Source organism: Haemorhous mexicanus, chromosome 18, assembly GCF_027477595.1.
Source record: "Haemorhous mexicanus isolate bHaeMex1 chromosome 18, bHaeMex1.pri, whole genome shotgun sequence".
NCBI classification, from domain to species: Eukaryota; Metazoa; Chordata; class Aves; order Passeriformes; family Fringillidae; genus Haemorhous; species Haemorhous mexicanus.
Window position 1 is genome coordinate 15,505,012 of NC_082358.1, and position 6,405 is coordinate 15,511,416.

Below are 6,405 nucleotides of genomic sequence, written 5' to 3' on the forward strand. Positions count from 1 at the left end.
TGTTAAATGCGGGTCAAGAGAATTTCAGTTACCAGCCAAACCAACCCATTACTCAAGATTTTATTAAAACCAGGCTTCCAACAGTACAGAAACACTGTGCTGCAGCATCCCAGACACCCCTTGCCCACTTCACAGGCTGCCACGGATACACCACTGCAGCTTTCTGGATGGCAGGGGAGAACCAAGTCCTGACTCCCTTTCACACAAGGCCATCCTCCCAATACCTAACAGCTGCTCCCAGGAAAGGCTTCCTTGCCTTGCATGACTGTGGCAGGACAATATGAGCTGCCAGGCAGGGAATGCAGCCCCTGCAGACAAAAGCTCCTAACTGCATTAAACATGCAGCAACTTCCAGAACCCATTCCAGTTACATGCCTTGTACTCAGGGAACAGAAAATGTTACACCCTCCACCTAAGCTGGCAATACACAAATTCATCACTCCTGACAGCTTCGAGGTCAGAGCTATTGCAGGGTATGGGAGTGCTGTGGTTTGAATGAGTATCCCAGGCAGCAGCATGGGAGCAGCAGAACCATCCATCTTCTTAAGCAGAACACTCAAACTCCAGCAGGACCCAGGACAAATCTTTATAAATCTTAACCTGTCAAGAGAACAGACAACATTTTGTCTATCCACTGTATCACAAACAGCAAATATACAGCTTTCAAATCCACCCCAGCCCCCATAAAAACCACTAAACAGCTGTTCTGTCAAGAGGAGTTCTCTCCTTGCCAGGCACTCCAAACAGGATGAACTCAAACTGCACTGCAGGAGCTTTTAGGGCAGGACTTGACAGGAACTGGAACTAACAGAGCAGAGAGAGCCAGAGAAATGTTCAGTCAGCTAAACCAGCTCCACCATTTGAATGGAGTACTTGCATCCTTTTGCTCAGAGAGGGCACAATCCTGCTCTTGGGAGACTTCAGCCTCCCTGAAGACAGAGCAGCTGCTCCCAACAGCAACATGAGGCTGGAACTGGACAAGCTAGTGGCAACAGCTGTTGATCCGATGAAGTTCTGTTACCCACATTTTCTAAAAAAATTAGTGAAATGCTAACCAGACAGGTTTTCAGATGTCTCAGTTTATCTTCAAGTAACAAAAAGAACACCAAAAGCAATCCCTCTCTTGCAAACAGACACATTGCTGAAAGCATGACTTTCATCCACTTCTCAAGACATTGAGAACCTCCCATTGGGGTGAGTGAACCCAAAAACTGTAAAGAACAAAAGCTCCCAGACCCTGCAAGAAGTAACTGGTTTTAACACTGCTTAAATAGGACAAGACAAAAACATTGCATTTATGCCCTTGAAGTAGAATTTAAATATTTCAGACCTCTCTGCCCTTAATTTGAGATCTTTGGCAAAAACTTTAACAGGATCTTCCCTGCAGGAAACCAGATTATTTTAACAGGGATACTCAGGTTTTAGCATTTACAAAGGCCCCTTGTGCAATACTAATCCCCACTCTGCCAAACCTCCAGGCACTTTAACTTGTTAAGGCACTGCAGAAGCAACTTCCTTGGAAAAAGGTGTTCTTTCCCTTTTTCTTTATTAAAGCCAGTGAACATAGGTGAAATGAAGACTTACCATTCTCCCCTGACAAAGGGGCACACATGTTGGAGTAAACCAGACTATGTCCTCATCCACACCTCTGCAATGTCAGCTGCAGCTTTAACTTCAGGTCTCCCAAAGGCTCAACCCACTTCTGCCTTCAGTGCCCTGGGGGTAAAGCCAAAGGGAACTGTCAGCACCAGACCCTGTCAGGGTGTGGGACACAGCAGCATTTCCCTGCTGGTGCATCAGACACGATCTGGCTTGAACAGCAAGTAATCAACACTGTCGCTCTGATGGGGAAAAAAATCAGTCATCACTTACACCAGCAAGTCCCTAGGAATTGTGGCTGCACACCCACAGCCGCTGTGCCACACTCCCATGTCCCTGGCAGTGCCACAGGCACCACGAGCTGATAACAGAGGAAGTGGCAGAGCCATGCCCACACTGGCAACCCTTTGCACTCCCTTAAGCTGGCCACCAAGGCTGAGGGCACAGGAGCCTTGCCAGCAGCACCTCCCACAGGGACAGCTTCAGCCAGCGCCTCCTGCTCCTTACTGGGGCAGCTGCTCGGGGCTGCCCAACACCCAGGGATGCCCATGCATAGTGCCCTTAAAATGAGCCCTCTGAACACAACACAGCAGGGAAGCAAACAGGACAGAGCTGTAAGCCACCCTGCTGTTCCAGCTCTGCTCACACAGGGGCAGCTTGCAGCTTCCTGGCCTGCTGGTTGCTATTCACTTTGGACATGATGGAAGAGGAGACCTAAAGGACCTCAAAGCAATGCTTCAGCAGGAGGAAAATCCCTCTACTCTCACTTCTGTAATACCTAGGCTAACACTCATCAGTATGGTCTGTAGGGATAAACTGGAAGCAACTCCCTTGCAGAAAAGTATTTCACACCCTTCCCCCCCCTTGTCTTTTATAAATTTAATTAAATGTGATTCACACTTAAAGACTTACCACTATTTGCTAGAGATTCAGGCATGGTGGAGCAAACCAGACAACTGCCCACATCACACACCTCTTCACTGTCAGCTGCAGCCTTAACTTCAGGTCTCCTCAAGGCTCAGCCCCCTACTTCTGCCTTCAGTGCCCTGGGGGTAAAGCCAAAGGGAACCATCAGCATCAGGGCCCCCATTCCAATATTTTGGGCATTTGTTAACACCAGGGTGTGAGACACAGCAGCATTTCCCTGCTGGTGCATCAGACACGATCTGGCTTGAACAGCAAGTAATCAACACTGTCGCTCTGATGGGGAAAAAATTCAGTCATCACTTACACCAGCAAGTTCCTAGGAATTGTGGCTGCACACCCACAGCAGCTATACCACACATCCACCTTCCCTGGCAGAACTATAGGAAATGAGGGAGTTAATGTAAATTCTTCCCCCAAAATGTGGCTGGTTTGCATTCCCTCCAAGTACATAAGACAGGGAAATAGTCCCCTAAAAAATGAAGAACAGCTAAGTATGGGTGTTCTAGAGCAGAGTTCAAGACAGCCAAGACACTGAACAGCAAAAGAGGCGTCAAGAAGAGATTAACAGATTATTACTGCGTTTTGCAGCCCCAGGCCTGATGTCCACGTGGGGCTCCCGCTCCCCGCCGGCCGGCGCCGTGCTGCCCGGGCCATGAGCACCGGGGCCGTGCGGTGCCCGGCAGAGGGCAGGGCCCGCACAGCCGCCGGGCTGGCACCCCGGAGCCGCCCCGCACCGCCCGGCCCGCGGTCCCTGCGGGAGGGACCCGCACCTGGTACTCTCCAAGGACACCACCCTGGCAACGCGCGGCCCAAGTAACTCACTAACTCCTTTGAAAGAGGAAATCTAAATATGTGCGGTTTTAATTCGGTACGGAACGGTAATTTCGCAGACTTACCGCCTGGCCCCGGCAGAGGCTCGGGCCTGCCGGCGCACGCCGGGGAAGTGCCCTCATCGCCGGCCTGGGTCCGGGCACGGGGCTCCCGCAGGCGCCGAGGGCTCCACCGTCCTACGGGGAAACAAAGCACAGTGAGCACCGGGAGCCGCGGACGGTCAGCACCGGCCCGCGGCCGCTTCGCTGGTGCATCAGAACGACCTGGCTTGGACAGCGATAGTCAACACTGCCGCTCTGACGGGGAAAGAGTCATCACCTCTACCAGCGAAAGCCAGGGGAGCTCCGTGTGAGCTCGGCGGGAAGAGCGGCCGGCGCCCGCTGAGGCGCCCTTGCGGACGGGCCCGGGGCCGAGCGGGAGCGCGGCGGTCACACGGCGCGGCGCTGTCTCAGCGGACGGGCGGGCACACAGCCGTCTCTGGCCAGCCGCAGAGGCCCGGCCCACCCCCAGGGAACGGACAGAGGGGACTCCCGATCGCTCCCTGCCCGCAATACCCCTACGCACCTCGGTCGCCCCGGAGCAAGAGGCCGCGCCGCTCCGCGCGAGGGAATTTATGGGCTCCGCAGGCCCCGCCCCGGGCCCGCCCCGCTGCCCGCGCTGTGGCGCCGCCATCTCCGCCATGCCGGGCAGAGCCGCGGGCCCTGCGCAGCCGCTCCTGCTGCATCGGGAGCGGGGGGCCGGCTCACAGCGAGGGGCTGGGCCGCCCGTCCGCCCACCGCTGCGGCGAGCGCGGAGCCGCGGAAGGTGGCGGGAGGCGCCGCCATTTCGCGGTGCCGCGCGGGGTGGGTTCTGCGCCGCATGGCCGGGCCTGGCTGCGCTGGGGGCGGGTGAAGGCGGCCGGGGGCAGGCGGAGGGGGCGAGCAGCGGAACCCGGGGTATCGGTACGTTTGGTATCGTTTGGGATCGCCGAGCCTGGCTTTGGACACTTAATTTTCTTTTAGAAACTAAAATTAAAAACAGCAGTTAAGAGATCCTCAGTGCCTTGTCCAAAGGCACGGCTGCTGCAGCGCCGACATCCATCACGGCCGTGCTCCCCCGAGCTGCCAGCCCGCGCTGCAGGAGGTGCCACCGCCCGGGCCCGAGCTGTGCCCTCCCGGGGAAGGCAGGAACTTCTGCCTCTGGAATAACACCAGCGGAAGAGATGGGGCTGACGTGGAGTCACGCAGGGGCACGGGCAGGGAGAGGAACGAACCCAGAAGCCTTTACCGCAGCTGGGACTAAACGCAGGAGAGGAAGAGCTCTGTCCTGCAGGAAAAAGCTCTGGTCCAGACTGGCTCAGAATCCTGTCATGGCTCCACGCTTTGCTTTTTTTCTGTTTGTAAAATACACACTTCTTAATTCAACTCCTGTTAAAATGCTTTTCCCAAATTAAGTGTGTTTGTAGGCAGATAATTTTTTAAAGCAACTTATCAAACAGGACTTGTGGAATAAATCTCAATGCTGTTAATCCAAGTACCAGAACACCAAAAGATGTAAAGACAATCAAAGGAAGGACATTTTAAGAGGATTACAGGGAAAACTAATCTTGTTACACTGCAAACCCCTGTCACATGCACAACGCAAAAGGAACTGTAAACGTGATTTGTGCTGCCTAGCTTGGCAAGGAAGGGAAGGGGGGGTGGGTCTGAGATAGTCAACAACTGCAGCAGAACTTAGTATTAAATTTATTCAAATTTATGTTTGGGTTTTATTCTCCTTGGCAAAACCAGGTGGGAAATATCTTTAGCTAAATGAGTTCTTCAGCTCAGTCAGGCTCATTGGACTCAGGAAGTTCCTCAAGAGGCAGCAAAAGTCTCCAGACCCAGTTCTCCTCCTTGCTCCCCGGCAGTGCAGCGGGAGCTCTGGTGCCCCACAGCACATCCCGGGACATCGGGACACTCCCATGCCCTGCCCAGCCTCACAGGCGTGCCCAGGAAAGTAAATGGCTAAAAGACACATTTATTTCTTTTTAAAGTACCACAGCCCCGAAGAATATATTTGTATTCTCTGCCAGCCCTCACAGGGATTCTGTCAGCACCTCCCATGTGCCACCTCACGTGTGCCAGCACAGAGCCATTCTTTTCTCTGGGCAGGGGAGACGGGAAAAGATGAACTGTTCTTGAATTGCTAAACAAATGTTTCATGTGCCATCCTCTTAACTGCTACACTTTTATGTTCAGGGTTCTTTTAAAAACAGAACTCACTATGAAGAAATCTAAACCTTGGTTGGGATACAACCTCTGCTTTCCCAACATAATAACCTGAACCAGAAAATCAGCACCAGATGCCTACAATATTCTTGACATTTCTAATACAGATTGTGATTTTCCAGCAAATAGACTTTATTTTAAAAAAAGGCATCAAGAAAACCATTAAAAGATCTCCCTGAACTGTTGGGTCAGCAGCTTCACTGTGATAGTCAAAATATAATGACTAGTCAGCACACTGATGGGGGCTGGAAAAACAGCTTCATGAGCTTCTGCCATATCACACACGCTGTTCTTTTAGAATAGGAAAAATCCCAAACACAAAATTCACAGGGTAGATTACTGCTATGGTTCCAGGCTGCTTCCCATTCCCATTCAGCTCTCCTACAGAGCCTTTTATAAGAATTAAAAGGTGCATTTTAGCTATCTTGCAGGTCAATATTCCCAAAAAATTTGGCACAAATTCTTTCAGCTCTTAATCCTGAAACCAAGACTGATGGATCACAAAGCCGTATTTCTTCCTTGGGGAGTCAGGCCTTCAGGCACTGAAACCAGGAGTGGAAGGTGGTGAGCCCAGCCCTCCCTGCCCTGACCTGGGCATCTCTGTGTGCAGAATGGCTGCAAGGTTAAAAGGCTGGGACAATGAGGGGGCAATGAGGGGGCAGTTCTGAGGAGAAACAAGAACACTTTCAGCTGTGTCTTCTGCCTTCGCTGCACCAGGCACAGAGGAGACAACAGGAAAAGCAAGGGACTGTAGTACTCAGGCAAAGCCCCACTTTTATCCAGAGCTCACGTCAGCTTA

At 52.4% G+C, this 6,405-nt stretch overlaps 1 long non-coding RNA gene and 3 other non-coding genes across 4 annotated transcripts; all 4 read right to left on the bottom strand.

The window, feature by feature from the left end:
* Positions 1 to 44: 44 nt before the first annotated feature.
* LOC132335960 (uncharacterized) lies at positions 45 to 3,953 on the bottom strand. Its single transcript, XR_009488781.1, has 5 exons — positions 3,922 to 3,953; positions 3,423 to 3,533; positions 2,512 to 2,645; positions 1,585 to 1,716; positions 45 to 600 (listed from the first exon to the last, which is right to left on the bottom strand). It is a non-coding gene; the product is annotated as an uncharacterized LOC132335960 (long non-coding RNA).
* LOC132336017 (small nucleolar SNORD12/SNORD106) lies at positions 1,788 to 1,878 on the bottom strand. The gene has a single exon (XR_009488788.1). It is a non-coding gene; the product is annotated as a small nucleolar SNORD12/SNORD106 (small nucleolar RNA).
* LOC132336016 (small nucleolar SNORD12/SNORD106) lies at positions 2,746 to 2,836 on the bottom strand. The gene has a single exon (XR_009488787.1). It is a non-coding gene; the product is annotated as a small nucleolar SNORD12/SNORD106 (small nucleolar RNA).
* Positions 3,602 to 3,685, bottom strand: LOC132336018 (small nucleolar SNORD12/SNORD106). Its single transcript, XR_009488789.1, has one exon. It is a non-coding gene; the product is annotated as a small nucleolar SNORD12/SNORD106 (small nucleolar RNA).
* Positions 3,954 to 6,405: the final 2,452 nt, after the last annotated feature.